Genomic DNA, 17,803 nt, shown 5'->3' with positions numbered 1-17,803 from the left:
CTTTTGTGGGGGTTGATTTTGAATCCGTTTTTGTCTGCCCACTTGGACACCTTCTTCAAGCCCAGCTGTACCTGTCTCTCGCATACTTCGAGGTTACATGATTTCAAGCCGCTCTGAATGTCGTACACGTAGACGGAATAACAAATGGCAGGTGGTAATCAGGCACGAAGCGTATTCATCTTAACAATAAAGAGTGTGCAGCTGAGCACGACTCCCTGGGGTACACTAGTTTCATGCATAAAAGGACGTGACAGTACATTGACGACTTTTACCCGGAAGGTACGATTGGACAAATATCTTTCTATTAGGTTTAGCATATTGCCATGAATGTCCATTTCTGACAAGTCTCTAAAGATCTCGTAACGCCATGTTGTGTCATACGCCTTCTCCATATCGTGGAATATCGATAAGAAAAACTGTTTATGTACGAATTCATCGCGGAAATATCCTTCAATGCGCACAAGGTGATCTGTTGTCGACCGGCCTTCTTTGAAGCCACACTGATAGGAATCAAGTATATTGTTGAGTTCAAGGAAATGTATGAGTCTGCGATTAATCATTTTTTTCAGTAAGCGTACACAGGCAGCTTGTAAGAGCTATCGGGTGATAACTTGCCGCCATGGAAGGATCTTTCCTCTGTATCAAAACAGGGACCACGATCGCCTCTTTCCATGTTTGTGGAAGGTATCTGGCAGCTCAAATAGTGTTGAAAAGTGCGAGTAGGGTAACTTGTGTGTCATTTTATAAGTTTTTGATCATTTCATACATGATTCTGTCAGATCCCGGTGCAGAGCTCTTGCATGAAATCAACGCAGCTCTCAACTCGGCAATACTGAATGGCCGGTTATATCCTTCGTTGTGTCTGCATTTACTTACGAATCGCTTATGTTCTTCTATTTATTTGTATTTAAGGAAAGGTTGAGAATAGTGGATGGAGCTCGACATACGCTCAAAGTGTTTCCCAAGAGAGACTGCCTGGTCTTGCAAGGTATTCCCTTCGTCGTTCACCAGAGGCAGCGGATTGATTTGTTGTCCACTTAGTTTTCTTAAGCCATTCCACACTTTTGCCTCCTGTGTGTATCAATTCAGGAGAGGAACCTCACCCAGCTTTCTCTCTTTGCCTGACGTCGTGTCCGCCCTCCCTGTGATTTAATTTGTTTAAACTGAATGAGATTTTCGGCATTAGGCAATCTGCGCAATACGCCTCACGCCTTGTTCTGTCTCTTTCGCGCCTCTCTGCAGTCGTCGTTCCACCAGGGAACTCGTCCTTCGCGTATAAAATTAACGGAAATCTTGACTTTGATTGCAGTAACATCGTGTAAAAAATTCGATGCGAGGTGTGTAAGCCGGAATATATCGGACAAACAGGGACCCCTTTTCGACTGCCGTTCAACAATCACCGCGCGCATGTGAAAAGTCTCCTGAATTTACCCTTCTCCTCGTCCAACGCACAACGCGTGAGCGTTGTGCTCTTGCAGTGTGGTTTCCAACACACCCGTGCATGTGAGCAGAGAGAATCTTGAACGTACGCTAAAGGAATTAATGAGAGTCGGGACAACTGACGTGCCTCTGCAATATGCTGTGAGTGTGTATGGGAAGCGCGAATCATCATCATCATCATCATCATCATCATCATCATCATCATCATCATCATCATCATCATCCTGATTACGCCCACTGCAGGGCAAAGGCCTCTCCTAAACTTCTCCAACTACCCCGGTCATGTACGAATTGTGGCCACATTGTCCCTGCAGACTTCTTAATCTTATCCGCTGTTGTAATTGCACCGCTGGCACGAGTTGTTGGGAACTCGGCGCTGACGCCCGTTGTTGCACCTGGGTCGCAAGCCCCAAGGGTAGCGTTGGCCTGGCGGCCTGGGGTACAACTGGAAGCATCCGAAGGTCCCGGCAAAGCATGAGTCGACTGGTAACAACAAAACAACTTGTTTATTCTAACATCGCAAAGAGTTGGCGGTCAGGTTGACCGAAGTAGAGAGACGGGAGTGCACGTTACTCAACAGAAGAAATCGGAGCCTCTCTTGGCGTCCGGGGGCAGCTGCTTTTATACTCTCGCAGTTGAGGGCAAGAAGGAACCCCTCTATAGACGAGCACGTGACTGTGCCACTCGGGAACAATGGGATGAGAAGGTGGAGCAGCCGTCGTGCCGGCGTCGTTCGGGCACAATGGAAAGAGAAGGTGGCGCATACGTCGTGTCGGCGCCGGTCAGACCCCCTTGCTTCACAGTTGGGGGAGCTCCTCTCCCCGGCTGCCGCGCTTCGACAAGCGTTGGCACCAACATGCACATACACACACACACGCACATGAAGACACGTGGCATTGGAACATGCCTGGACGCGCTTGGCGGGGAGGCGTAGCGGCGGCACCGAACGGGTCAAAATGTCTGCCGCTTTGAACGAAGCCCCGGCGTCCGTTGCAGCCGCGCCGGCTAAACCGCGCGTCGTAGGCGAAACGTAACAGACCGCCCCGCCGGGGGAAGGAGATCCCGATGGTCAGGGGACTGCATCCGCTGTCCGGAGGGATGTCGCTCGATGATGCTCATAACCGAAGTCGGGCGTCCCTCGACGTTTCTTGAGCGCAGCGCACAGAGAAGGCCTCGTTCTCTCGTTCAGGTTCGCACCGGACACTGCAAAGTGACTTCGGGAGAGTTCACATTTTTGTTCTCGTTCCCGGCAAGCGTTAGAACTACGCTGAAACTCAACCGCTCAGTCAGCAAGCACGGCACAACCCTCACTAAGCCCTGCCAGGCTCTTTCCCCTTTTATACCACTGCCTAGTTCCTTACAGTAGTCTAGCATCACTCAGAACGCGTCCACAAATTGGAAAATTGCACTAGAAAGCATGTCATCACTTTGAAACACTAAACAAAAGCAATATGTTAAAAATCCTGCCTCAGGAAGAAAAACATCAGTAACAAACAATTTTGAGGCTGATTCCTACGTTAGGGGCTTCGACTTAAGCCATCGGCGTTACCGTTGAGACTCCCCTTTTTGTAACGCACCTCAAAGGAATATTGTTGCAAAGCGAGGCTCCAGCGCAGGAGGCGGCCATTTTTGGGAGAGATGGTCTGCAGCCATTGGAGAGGGCAGTGATCCGTCTCAATGATAAACCTCGAGCCGGCTAGATAGCATGACAATTTCTGAACGGCCCACACGAGACACGCACACTCTTTCTCGGTGGCGCTGTACGCCTGCTCACGACTGGTCAGCTTACGACTAGCATACAGGACGGGGTGTTCTACTTCTCCATTTTCCCGTTGGCACAGTACAACGCCCATGCCTCGCTCACTAGCATCGCACTGAACTACGAACCCTTTTGTGTAGTCTGGCGATCGTAGCACAGGCTGGCTTGTTAGGGCGCTCTTTAGGGCGCTAAAAGCTCTTTCCTTTGTCTCGTCCCAGACGACTGTTTGCGGCTCTGTCTTTCTTAGAGCATCCGTCAGGGGAGCCGCGATATCAGAGTACCTGGGGATGTACCTCTGATAGTAGCCGGCGACACCTAAGAACGACCGAATATCGGTCTTCGTGCGCGGTTGCGGGAAGTCTCGCACAGCGGCCACCTTTATTTCAGAGGGGCGGCGACGACCCCGACCAATCACGTGACCGAGGTAGACAACCTCGGCCTGTGCTAACTGGCACTTAGGAGCCTTGACTGTCAAGCCCGCTTCGCGCAGGTGGGTTAATACTGCCCGCAAGTGTGCCATATGCTCAGACCAGGATGCGGAGAATATCGCTACGTCGTCTAAATACGGTAAAGCGAATTCTTGCTGTCCCCGCAACACTTTATCCATGAGGCTTGAAAAGCAGTATGGCGCGTTCTTCAAACCAAAACTCAACACTTTAGGACGGAATGTTCCCATTGGTGAAATGAACGCCGCATACCTACTAGCCTCTTCTGTAAGTGGAACCTGCCAATAACCCCTGACAAGATCTAGGGTGGAAATAAACTGAGCGCTACTAACTTTCTCAAGGCGCTCCTCGATGTTAGGGATCGGATAAATTTGATCCTTAGTGATGGAATTAAGCCTGCGGTAGTCGACGCAAGGACGAGGTTCCTTGCCCGGTACCTCAACTAAAATCAAAGGGGAGGTATAATCACTCTCACCTGCCTCAATAACACCGAGCTGTAGCATTTTCTTTACCTCAGCCTCCATAATATCGCTCTGGCGGGGTGACACCCGATACGCCTTGGATCGTACTGGCTCTGGGGAGGTAAGTTTTATATCATGAGTAAGGACAGAAGTCCTACCAGGCCTCTCAGAGAACAGACCTTGAAACTCTTGTAAGAGCTGGTGTAGTTCGGTTTTCTGCTCAGGCGACAGCGGTGCTTTACTGATAAGGTCACTAATGACTTGACCGGTGTCTTCCCTGTTCGTCACTGAGCCTAGTCCCGGAAGCTCGACCGGAAGCTCTTCAGGAACGTTTACCATCATGCACACTACTGCTTCCCTTTGTCTATAAGGTTTGAGCAGATTACAGTGGTAAACTTGCTGTGCTTTCCGCTTTCCTGGCAGACTCACCACGTAGTTAACGTCCGACAGTTTCTGAACAATTCGTGCTGGGCCCTCCCACTGCACGTCTAGTTTGTTGTTTAGCGATGTGCGCAATATCATGACCTCATCGCCCACCTCAAAACGACGGGCCCTGGCGGTCCGATCATAATAAACCTTGGCCCTCTGCTGGGCCTTTGCCATTGCTTCACCTGACAACTCCTGTGCCCTTCTTAAGCGTTCGAGGAGCTTAAGCACGTACTCCACCACGACTGGGTCGTCGCCCCTGCCTTCCCACGATTCTCGAAGCATGCGAAGCGGAGATCGCAGCGAGCGACCGTACACCAGCTCAGCTGGCGAAAACCCCGTAGCCGCATGCGGCGCGGTCCGTAATGCAAACATCACCCCAGGCAGACACAGCTCCCAGTCAGTTTGATGTTCAAAACACAATGCTCTCAACACGCGCTTCATGACGGAGTGGAGCTTCTCAACGGAATTCGACTGTGGGTGGTACACTGAGCTGTGTAACAGCTTTACCCCACACCTTTCGAGAAAAGTTGTCGTCAAAGCGCTAGTAAACACTGTGCCCTGATCTGATTGGATTTCCGCAGGAAAACCAACTCGCGCAAATATGGACAGTAGTGCATTGACTATCTCAACTGAGCTGAGTTCTTTAAGCGGCACTGCTTCAGGGAACTTTGTCGCTGGGCAGATCACAGTCAAAATGTGTCTGTACCCCGTGGCTGTTACCGGCAGAGGTCCCACTGTATCAATAACGAGCCGTCTAAAAGGCTCCGTAATGATAGGTACCAATCTCAACGGCGCCCTCGATTTGTCCCCTGGTTTGCCCACCCGCTGACAGGTGTCACATGTCCTCACGAAATGGTCTGCGTCCCGAAAACACCCTGGCCAATAGTACTCTTGCAAGAGACGGTCCTTAGTTTTCTTAACTCCTAGGTGTCCGGACCACGAACCCCCGTGCGACAAGCGCAACAGATCCTGACGATAGCATTGAGGCACGATCAGCTGATCGAACTCCACTCCTCTGCGGTCTAGATACTTCCGGTACAGGACTCCACCTCTTTCCACAAAACGCGCATTTTTCCTGGCGATACCTTCCTTGACAATGCAGCGTATGTTTTCTAGGCTGCCATCCTTTTTTTGCTCGGCTATCAAAGCCGACCGGCTGACTTTTAGCAACCTATCAAGTCCGTCTGACGTAGGCGCGATGAGCAAATCTGCAGATAGCTCTTCTAACTTTCCCGCATCGGCAATTTCCTCTCCGGTATCTGGTGCCTTTAACGTTACAGACTCAAGTTTATTCAGTTCGGGCGTGCTCTGAATATCAGCTTGCTGCGCCTCTGACCCTTTCTCATTGTTCGATAACGTCGGCCCCGCAACTACCGCCTTTGCAGCGAGCTCCCGAACCTTCGATCTGGTTAAGGCCTGAACGCTAGCCTCACCAAACAAAAGCCCCTTCTCGCGCAGGAGGTGATCGGACCTGTTCGAAAATAGGTACGGGTACTGGGGGGCAGCATAGATGACACTGCCGCCTCCGTCTCAAGCGCTCCGAAAGGTCCTTCAATAAGCACTTTTGCTACCGGCAGACACACGCTATGAGCTTCCACGGCTTGCTTGATCCATGCGCACTCGCCCGTGAACATATGGGGTTCTACGTAAGAGGGGTGAACTACATCCATTGTAGCTGCGGAATCGCGAAGCACTCGGCACTCTTTCACGTTCACGAGGAGGTCTCGCATGTAAGGCTCGAGAAGCTTCATGTTCTCGTCAGTGCTGCATAATGACAAAAACACAACTTTTGGTGTTGTTTCCGGACACTGCGCCGAAAAGTGACCCGGCTTCTGGCACGTATAACAAACGCGCGCTTGCCTCGTCTCGAACCGCTTTCTGCGTTCGGCTTCGGCTGCCGCCGTCTCCTTACGTTTGGTCGGACACTGCGCCGAAAAGTGACCCGGCTTCTGGCACGTATAACACACGCGCGCTTGCCTCATCTCGAACCGCTTTCTGCGTTCGGCTTCGGCTGCCGCCGTCTCCTTACGTTCTGTCGGACTGCTTTCACTCGCCTCCGCACTACGTGTGTTCCCCTTTGCTTTCATGGGTGTGAACTTCGGCCTCTCAAACTTCGAGCCAAATTCACCCTTTTGACCGTCCTTAGCTCCGCGAGCCCGACGCGTCACAAACTCCTCGGCTAGCTCAGCGGCTTTAGCCACCGTACAAACGTCTGGCCTATCCAAGACCCAGTACCGCACGTTCTCAGGCAACCGACTATAAAACTGTTCCAGCCCGAAACACTGCAGAACTTTCTCGTGGTCACCAAACGCTTTCTCTTCTTTGAGCCACTCCTGCATGTTTGACATAAGCCTGTACGCAAACTCCGTATATGACTCACTTCTGCCTTTCTCATTTTCCCGAAACTTCCGACGGAACGCCTCCGCTGACAGCCTGTACTTTTTTAGCAGACTCGATTTCACTTTGTCGAAATCCTCTGCCTCCTCTCTATCCAAGCGAGCGACTACGTCGGCCGCCTCGCCGGGTAACAAAGTGAGCAAGCGCTGTGGCCACGTTTCCCGAGAGAACCCCTGCTTCTCGCACGTTCGCTCAAAGTTAACCAGGAACAAACCAATGTCCTCTCCAAGCTTAAACGGCCGCATCAGGTCAGTCATTTTGAGCAATACTCGTTCTTCTGCACCGTGTGCCTGACTTCCATTACGAGCGCGTTCCATCTCTATCTCGAGACGCTTCATTTCCAAAGCGTGTTGACGCTCTTCTTTTTCTTTCTCTTCTTTACGTTCACGCTCTTCTTTCTCTTTTTGCTCTTTAAGTTCGCGCTCCTGTCTTTTTGACCTCTCCTCAATAGTCTCAAGGCATTCCGACAGCTCGTCATCCTCAGCCTCTAACTCAAGAATAGCCTTTAGCAGTTCTGGTTTTCTGAGTTTGTCCGAGACATCCAGACCCAACTCTCTTGCAAGCTCCAACAATTTCGGTTTGCGCAACGACTTCAAATCCATGGCTGCTCTGAATGCTGCTTTCTCTACTGCCTACTATTGTCTTGCCGCAAACTAACCCGGCAGCAACGACAACCACAATTACCAGCTCTGTTTCTGACACTAACAAAAGCCTGACAAAGCTCAGAAGAAGAAAGTCCCGCACTCACCAAACCTCGCAGCCAAGAATTCAGCGCAGTCGTTCCGCTGCAGGCAACCAGTCATCACACAGGGCTCGTTGCACTGCTCCCGGATCGTCGATGAGCTGCTCAGCATACAGTCAACTGCATATCTTCGCTGCTGGCCTCCGTTGTCGCGATCTCACCGCTGGCAGACAGTTGTTGTAATCGCACCGCTGGCACGAGTTGTTGGGAACTCGGCGCTGACGCCCGTTGTTGCACCTGGGTCGCAAGCCCCAAGGGTAGCGTTGGCCTGGCGGCCTGGGGTACAACTGGAAGCATCCGAAGGTCCCGGCAAAGCATGAGTCGACTGGTAACAACAAAACAACTTGTTTATTCTAACATCGCAAAGAGTTGGCGGTCAGGTTGACCGAAGTAGAGAGACGGGAGTGCACGTTACTCAACAGAAGAAATCGGAGCCTCTCTTGGCGTCCGGGGGCAGCTGCTTTTATACTCTCGCAGTTGAGGGCAAGAAGGAACCCCTCTATAGACGAGCACGTGACTGTGCCGCTCGGGCACAATGGGATGAGAAGGTGGAGCAGCCGTCGTGCCGGCGCCGTTCGGGCACAATGGAAAGAGAAGGTGGCGTATACGTCGTGTCGGCGCCGGTCAGACCCCCTTGCTTCACAGTTGGGGGAGCTCCTCTCCCCGGCTGCCGCGCTTCGACAAGCGTGGGCACCAACATGCACATACACACACACACGCACATGAAGACACGTGGCATTGGAACATGCCTGGACGCGCTTGGCGGGGAGGCGTAGCGGCGGCGCCGAACGGGCCAAAATGTCTGCCGCTTTGAACGAAGCCCCGGCGTCCGTTGCAGCCGCGCCGGCTAAACCGCGCGTCGTAGGCGAAACGTAACACCGCCCACCTAACTTTCTGCCACCCCCTGCTACGCTTCCCTTCCCTTCGAATCCAGTCCGTAACCCTTAATGACCATCGGTTATCTTCCCTCCTTATTACATGTCCTGCCCATGCCCATTTCTTTTTCTTGATTTCAACTAAGATGTCATTAACTCGCGTTTGTTCCCTCACCCAATCTGCTCTTTTCTTTACCCTTAACGTTACACCCATCATTCTTCTTTCCATAGCTCTTTGCGTCGTCCTCAATTTAAGTAGAACCCATTTCGTAAGCCTCCAGGTTTCTGCCCCGTACGTGAGTACTGGTAAGACAGAGCTGTTATACACTTTTCTCTTGAGGGATAATGGCAACCTGCTGTTCATGATCCGAGAATGCCTGCCAAACGCTCCCCAGCCCATTCTTGTTCTTCTGATTATTTCAGTCGCATGATCCGGATCCGTGGTCACTACCAGCCCTAAGTAGATGCATTCCCTTAGCACTTCCAGTGCCTCGCTACCTATCGTAAACTGCGGCTCTCTTCCGAGACTGTTAAACATTACTTTAGTTTTCTGCAGATTAATTTTCAGACCCACCCTTCTGCTTTGCCTCTCCAGGTCAGTGAGCATGCCTTGCAATTGGTCCCCTGAATTACTAAGCAAGGCAATGTCATCAGCGAATCTCAAGTTACTAAGGTGTTCCCCATTAACTCTTATCGACAAGTTTTCCCAATCCAGTTCTCTGAATACCTCCTGTAAAAACGCTGTGAATAGCATCGGAGAGATCGAATCTCCCTGCCTGACGCCTTTCTTTATCGGGATTTTGTTGCTTTCTTTATGGAGGACTATGGTGGCTGTGGAGCCGCTATAGATATCTTTCAGTATTTTTACATACGGCTCGTCTATACCCTGATTCCGTAATGCCTCCATGACTGATGAGGTTTCGACTGAATCAAAGGCTTTCTCGTAATCAATGAAAGCTATATATAACGGTTGGTTATATTCCGCACATTTCTCTATTACCTGATTGATAGTGTGAGTATGGTCTATTGTTGAGTAGCCTTTACGGAATCCTGTCTGGTCCTTTGGTTGACAGAAGTATAAGGTGTTCCTGATTTTTTTTTGCGATTACTTAGTAAATACTTTGTAGGCAATGGACATTAAACTGACAGGTATAAAATTTTTCAGGTCTTTGGCGTCTCCTGTCTTATGGATTAGGATTAAGTCAGCGTTCTTCCAAGATTCCGGTACTCTCGAGGTCATGAAGCATTGCGTATACAAGGTGGCCAGTTTTCTAGAATAATCTGCCCACCATCCTTCAACAAATGTGATATTACCTGATCCTCCCCAGCTGCCTTCCCCCTTTGCATAGCGCCCAAGGTTTTCCTTACTTCTTCCGTCGTTACTTGTGGGATTTCAAATTCTTCGAGACTATTCGCTCTTCCATTATCGTCGTGGGTGCCACTGGTACTGTATAAATCTCTATAGAACTCCTCAGCCACTTCAATTATCTCATCCATATTAGTAACGATATTGCCGGCTTTGTCTCTTAACCCATACACCTCTATACCTCCTCCTATATGAAGCGCAAATACATGTTCTCTACCCTAAAAGTGAGATGCTGGCCACTGCTTGCTCCTCCCTCCACGTGCGCTTCAAGGGGGCGAGCGGAAAACTAATAAATTCAGATTCCTTGACCCTGCTACTCAAGTAGTCATTCTGAGTGACCTAGCTATTGCCCCTTCTGGGAATCCGCACGAGCTGACGTGATGCCAATTGTCGGTTAAACGTTAAAAACTGGACCACGAGGAGGCTCCTTAACTCGCTCCCTAAACTTTAGCCCAGAGGCGCACTTGCTTTGCGAATCCCATGTATATATTCTTTTTCGAATTATATATATTTTTTCGCACCTTAGCTGTACCACAGATTTGCCGGAACGGGCCGTGCCATGTATATGTGTACTGTGACACTGTGTTACTTTCTACAAGTTGCCGTTCTTCTGTCTTCCTTGTGGGCCCCTTGTCTATTGTGCCCTCCGCCATCCGATTCAACTTGCCCTCTCTCCGGCTACAACGGCGGCACGCGCACTGGTGCAGCGCAGCGACCGTTTTCTCCCTCATTGCCTCGTGTCCATGGGAACCTAGCTGCCGCTATTCCCTGCCCCCTTGCACTCTCCTACTTATGTCTCCCTCCTCCTGTGTGTTTTTTCTTTTTTTAACTGACCTCCTTGCCCTACATACATGGGACTCCGCCTTCCTCTTGTCTTGCATTGTTGCTAATAGGGCAGCTGTAAATTTGCCAAAGCGCCGAGAGAAAGTCAATCACTGTCACAACTGTCCCTTTCTGTTTGATATATCTGAGAACGACCGGGCACTCGGTCTGGTGTCTTGACTATCAGCGCCGAAGTGCCATTTTCGTGCAAACCCTGATGAAGAGCGGTCCACCGACCGAAACTGTTGAAATTAAATACTTGTTAGGTTTACCTTGTAGCACTGCTCAAGTTATATAAAAGTATATATATATATATATATATATATATATATATATATATATATACAAACGTAGCAGCCCTACAGACCACTGACATAGAAGTCATGCTGAAGAAAATCAGGCCAAGATAATTAACCTAGAGGACTACAGCGGAAAATCTAACCTAGTTGTGTTTGGTATTCCGAATATTTGTAACGGATCTGAATCCGACTTATGTGACAAGGATATTACAGAGCCTTTTGAAGGCATCATAGGCGTCGGCTGGACATGAGTCAGTCGCGTACAAAGGCTTGGTAAAACATCACTGAAACAGCCCATAAACGTTCGTCTTCAAGACTATAGAGAAAAAGAAGCTGTGTTGACCAATGCATATAAACTAAAAGGAACAGATATTTCCATCGAAAACGATTACAGCGCTGACACTCTTAGAAGACTAAAATTGCTTTGGCGCAGTGAAAACGACAAGAAAGGAAAGAAAGTTCGGCTCATTCACGACCAACTGTGCATAGATGACCACTTCTACGCGTGGAATAACGAAACTATGTCTCGAAACTATAGCCGTCCTCCCCCTACCGAAAGATAGCAGTTAAAAACAAGTCAGCTACGCTTCATTTCTTTCAACGCTCAATGTCAGTTAAATAATATAGATGCCTTAAAGGGACACTAAAGGTTACCAGAAAGTCAAGTTAAAGTGGTAGAGCAATGTTCTAGAACGTCTAAGGCGTCAATATAATCGCGAACAGAGCTTTAGTAACCGAGAAATTGAGGTAAATGCATGACACGATTTGAGACCCCCCAGCGACATTCCGGTACTAGCCCGATGACGAAAGCACTCCTCATAATTTGTGTTACTAATACTCAACTACTCGTATTAAAAATCATTTCATTCGATTATAAGACGGAAGAAAATGCTACTTGTCTACGTCTATTCGATTCTAAGAAAAAATAACATTTTGGCGTTACCCTTCAGTAGTATGTGTGGTCGAAAGGTTTCGTTTTCGCTCGACTCTGCGCCACGCACGCTCTGGAGTTTCAGTAGTTTCATTATCGCGTCGTGCTGTGAGGGTTCTGCTGGCTCGCGAAACTTTCATTTGGAACAAACAGCGAGAATGCCACGTCCATGTGATGTCGTGGGAAGCCCTCGTTGCTTTCCCTCTCCGGAGAGCCGGTGTCGAGGCCGCCGTCGTAGTACGCAACGACGCCGGCAGTGCGAGCCCTCAGCAGCAGGTCGCGCTCGTCAGTGCTCAAATCGCTGAAGTTGAGCCCAGCATCGCGAACCAATCTGTCGTTGTCAGGGTCCATTGCGACGAGCGTCGAAGTTTGCGTCATAGAATGAAGTACCAGCTTATGGTCGCGCGTTTCTCCTTCCGCTAGCCACCATACTCCCGCTTTCGCTCTGCTGTCGGCTCTGTCTTGGCTCTGTTTCTGGCCGCGCGTTAGCGTTTTGCGCAGAAAAGCCGTAGCGCCGTCTGCGGACGCCGTTTTACTCACCGACGGCGCAACGTCACTATGAGACCATGATGTCAGTACTCCTCGATCGGAGGGCGGGTGATTTGAACTGCGCTAGAGGTACGCAGACGCTTCAGAACGCATTTTCTCTTAAAATAAGTCTCTCCTTGCACAAAACAAGCGTTTGGAGGTTTCTGGGATGGTATTTCAACAGTCCACGTTGACTTAATAGTAACCTTTAGTGTCCCTTTAAAAGCGCTTCTTCTTTTGTACGATCCGCACTTCTGTGTCATTACTGAAACCTGGCTTCACGAATCTATACCGGATTGAAATGAAAATCTATATGAAATTGTGCCACCTGGGTACAAACTTTTTCAGCGTGATAGAAGTTATCGGGTTGGCGGTGTAGCAATTATTGTAAAAAGGTTATCTGAAGTTACTTCCAGTGAAGAATTCGCTGGATACGAAAGTTTATTATTTAAAGCCAGGTATTCAGAATTCACATTCTTTCTTTGCGTGGTGTACCGCCCCCCAAACGTAGATTCTGTGTTCATGACTAATCTATATGACAAACTTGTGAGGCTACCAGGGGAAAACGTTATAGTAACTGACGACTTTACCTTGCCTTCATTTGACTGGAACCATAATAATTATGGAACTTCCTTCCATAGCGATGTACTTTGACATATTATGTTTTCATTAAACTTGGATCAAACGGTGCACGAATATACTTGTGGCAACTCCATTCTAGATCTTTTATTTATTAGTGAAATATTTGAGGGAGCGTCTGTAGAAGTTAAGAATGGAATATCGGATCATAAGTTAATATACTTCTGTTCTATGTTGTCACCTAAACAAGCTAAGCTGCCTTAAACAGTCGCCTTTTGGAAAGATTTCTCTCGGCCATATGACATCTCGATTATCGATCACTTGGACTTGGTTATTGACTCCGCTGAAAGTGATGTCGAAGCTATGTGGAATAAATTTTGTTTTTTTTTAGTGCGGTCAGGTTTTGTATGGATAGGTTCGTCCCTTTGAAACAAATTCGCAAACGAAGGCGTCGTCATCATCATCATCATCATCATGGTTACGCCCACTGCAGGGCAAACGCCTCTCCCATACCTCTCCAACAACCCCGGTCATGTACTAATTGTGGCCATGTCGTCCCTGCAAACTTCTAAATCTCATCCGCCCCCCTAACTCTCTGCCGCCCCCTGCTACGCTTCCCTTCCCTTGGAATCCAGTCCGTAACCCTTAATGACCATCGGTTATCTTCCCTCCTCATTACATGTCCTGCCCATGCCCATTTCTTTTTCTTAATTTCAACTAAGATGTCATTAACTCTCGTTTGTTCCCTCACCCAATCTGCTCTTTTTTTATCCCTTAACGTTACACCCATCATTATTCTTTCCATGGCTCGTTGCGTCGTCCTCAATTTAAGTAGAACCCTTTTCGTAAGTCTCCAGGTTTCTGCCCCGTAGGTGAGTACTGAGGCATGCTTGCGGAACGAAGGCGTAACCCATGGATAACCAGAGAAATAATTCTTATTAAGCGCAAGAATAAGAGGCTCAGGAAGCAAAACAAGGAGTCAGCGCCTCTTTTTGCCGACTTAAAACATAGCATGTTACATAAGATAAACGAATCAAAAAGTAGCTATTTCTCCCGTAGTCTTAACCAATGTATTAGCAACGATGTTCAAAAATGTTGGCGCTATTTGAAACAGGCACATCATGACACTGAGAAAATAATATTGCCGGAGGTACAACCACTGACGTTTGAGAGATCGCGGGACACGTTAACCGATATTTTCAGAGCATTTTCTAAAATCCTGAACAACACGAACATGGGTGCACAAATTTTACAGAATCGCAAAGTATTACGATAACTTGTAAAGGAGTCTTAGCAATACTTCTTAAACTTAATGATAGCAAATCAAAAGGGTCTGATGGTATACCTAATGCTTTCCTAAAGCGTTACGCGGAACAGATATGTGCATTTCTGACTGACCTTTTCCAGCTATCACTTGCTTCAGATGAAGTACCAGCAGATTGACGCACAGCATGTGTTGTCCCAGTTTATAAAAAAGGCGAACCTTTAAATGCCACGAACTATCGACCAATCTCGATCACAAGCACGTGCTGTAAAATGCTGGAACATGTTATAGCATCACACATTCAGTCACATTTAAAAGACAACCAGGTATTATCAGAATTACAGCACGGCTTTCGAAAAGGATGATGTACTGTCAGGCAACTTATATCGACGGTAAAGGAACTGGGATGTGTCTTGGAAGGGAATGGTCAACAAGATGTATTGTTCCTAGACTTCTCCAGAGTGCTTTAGTAGATTTCACATGCAAAACTGCTGTTTAAACTGAAATGTGTTGACCTTCCTCCCAGTATTGTTCACTAGACCGAAGCCTATCTCAGCGATAGGAAACAGTACGTCACCAAGGAACTGTTTTCGATTGTTAGATGTTACCTCTGGTGTGCCCCAGGTCTTGGGCCCGCTCCTTCTTTAGTTTTTATCAATGACTTGCTAGATATTATTCCTAGGGAAGTGTCTGCCCGGCTGTTTGCCGATGATGGTGTTGTGTTTAAAAAAATTACGTGGCAGAAAACATCAAAAATATTGCAGGACACTATGCAACATATTTCCCACTGGTGTACTGTAATAACCTATGTGGACGCAGCAGCAGCTTTTGCAAGGTTTCTTTATTGCACGAAAAACAAGGGTTTAGGTAGACACGGTGCATCGCTTGCCGGCACACTTGCGATGGGTTTAAACACGGAAGACATGCGCACAAGATAGCCAACTCAGACACGTCGCTCTGTTATCACATCCCTTCCCACCTAGTAGTCAATGCCATAACGAAGCACTGGTCGACGTACACGAGTAGACCTACGGCATGCTTGCGGAATTTCTGGACTAGGCGATCTCTGCACTGTAGTTTGCGTCGCTGGAAGCTTCAAGCTGGGGTTAGCGTGAGAGACTATCGGTACAGCATCCCTTGCTATCTGCACGTGGTTGCGATGACGTCGGTGTACTGAACCATCGGAAGTGTGTACTTTGTACATGACGTGGCCCAAGCGACCCAGTATCCGTACGACCAGCCACTTCGGACCACGAGAGAAGTTCCGCACATACACGGGGTCACCTTGTAGAAACTTCCTCGAGGATGGCGGCTTGGTACATCCAGGGCCTTTAGCGTCAGGGTGCAGTCTCGACAAGACAGAGCGGAAGCCCTGCCCAGCATGAGTTCTGCTGGCGTCTTCCCGGTTTCCGAGTGGGGCGTGGAGTGCTGCTTGAATAAAAAACGAGAACCTTTACACGCCACTATGCCCTGGCTCTGCTTTCGGAGCGCACACTTTAGCTCGCGAACCATGCGTTCAGCCCTTCCGTTGCTTGCGGGATGGTGTGGCGCTGTATACATGTAGCACACGCCATTTTTGTTCAAGAAAGATTGTATTTCGTTGCTCGAGAAGGCTGTGCCGTTATCAGAAACAACCAACTCCGGCAATCCGTATGAAGCAAACATTCTTCGCAGTTTTTCGATCACAGCTGAGGAATGAAGCGATGGCATTATCTCGATCTCGGCCCAGTTTGATAGCGCGTCCACGACAACAAGAAAGAAAGCGCCTTTAATCGGCCCTGCAAAATCTATGAATTCTGCTCCACGGGCTTTCGGGTTTCGTCCAAAAATGCACAGGCGTTTTAGGTTCTCTTTGCCTGTTCTCTTGACAGAGTTTGCAATGACGCACGAAATCTTCAGTCTGGGCATCGATCTTCGGCCACCACACATATGACTTTGCCAGAGCTTTCGTGGCCGTTGTGCCAGGGTGATTTGCATGCAGAATGGCGAGGACTTTTTGTCTCTATTCTTCTGGCAGTATGATCCTGTTACCCCACAGAAGGCAAGGAGGCAGCTCGAAGACAGCTCTCCGCGCCTCACCTGATAGGCGGCATATTCTGGGGGCACACCTTGTTCTTTCCAGCCAGTTGCTACCCATTTTTTCACCCGCGACAGGCAAGGATCATGCATAGTGACTGACGCGACGTCTCCTGCGCTCACAGGAGCGTACTCCACTGCTTCCAACAAAAAGACGTCGCCAGGAGGCTCGATGTCCCTCCTGTCACCGGGTATCGGTAGCCTGCTTACTCAGTCAGCGTTTGCGTGAACTTGCGTCCTTCTATACTCCAGTTTGTATTCGTAAGCAAATAACAACAAAGACCACCGCAACATTCGCGGTGACAGAACGGGAATCTGCTTGTCTCGTTGAAAGATACCGAGTAGTGGTTTATGATCTGTCAAGAAGCGGAATTCTCACCCACAGAGGCACTGGTGAAATTGACGGACACCATAGACAATAGCTAGAGCCTCGTGGTCAATCTGGGCGTAATTACGTTCCGGCTTTGTGAGTGTTCTTGACGCATAAGCAACAGGTTGCTCGCGTCCTTGAGCATCGCTGTGAGCTAATACAGCTCCCACACCCACGGGTGATGCATCACAGAACTAAGGGTACATCAGGGTTGAAATGCACTAAAAGTGACTCGGACGTCAGCAACGGCTTTAGTCTTTCGAAAGGTAGTTGCTGCTCTTCACCCCATTTCCACGTACTGTCGCTGTCCAGTAGGCGGTAGAGCACTTCTGCAACTTAAGACCTACCCTTTAGGAAGCGATTGTAGAAATTCACCATAGCTAGAAAAGCTTTTAGCTCCTTCGTGTTCTTTGGTGCAGGTGCTTTGTGAGTGTTGTGTTGTGTTGTGTTTTATGGCACATAGGCAACTAAGGCCATCATGCGCCAAGCTCAAGGTATAGGGGAATTTTCCGTGTAATTTTATAAAAAATGTAAATAATAGTCAGTGGTGTTGAGTGCTTAAATAGTTAGGGTTACCTCATGATGGAGTAAGAAAAAGGTAGTAACAATGGGTACTGATAAAAACTTTTAAAAGGGGTCGGGTAACCTCAGCAGCCATCCTTGCCACAGCAAGGATCTCGAGGCTCCTAACCAATCAAATAAGGTCCTCAGCCTTTTTCTCAGGAATGAGAAATGGCTGTGGTGTATGAGGTGAAGTACTGCGTGATGATTTACATATTTTTAAGAAAACCAGCTTCTGTTAAAAATCTAAAAACGCTAGACATATCCACAACTGCATTATCACTCAAGAGCAGTGCTGGGTGAAAAGGGATGCATTGGTTATAAAATGGGGAAAAGCACTTTTTCCGTAGCTTTTCCAGTTTACAACATGAAATTAAAATGTGATTGACGGTAAGTTCATCTCCGCAAGTGCAAATTGGTTTGTCTTCTTTCTTCAGCAGAAAGTTGTGTGTAATGTG

This window comes from Dermacentor variabilis, chromosome 5 (genome assembly GCF_050947875.1).
Source record: "Dermacentor variabilis isolate Ectoservices chromosome 5, ASM5094787v1, whole genome shotgun sequence".
Lineage (NCBI taxonomy): Eukaryota > Metazoa > Arthropoda > Arachnida > Ixodida > Ixodidae > Dermacentor > Dermacentor variabilis.
This window is presented reverse-complemented; position numbering follows the sequence as displayed.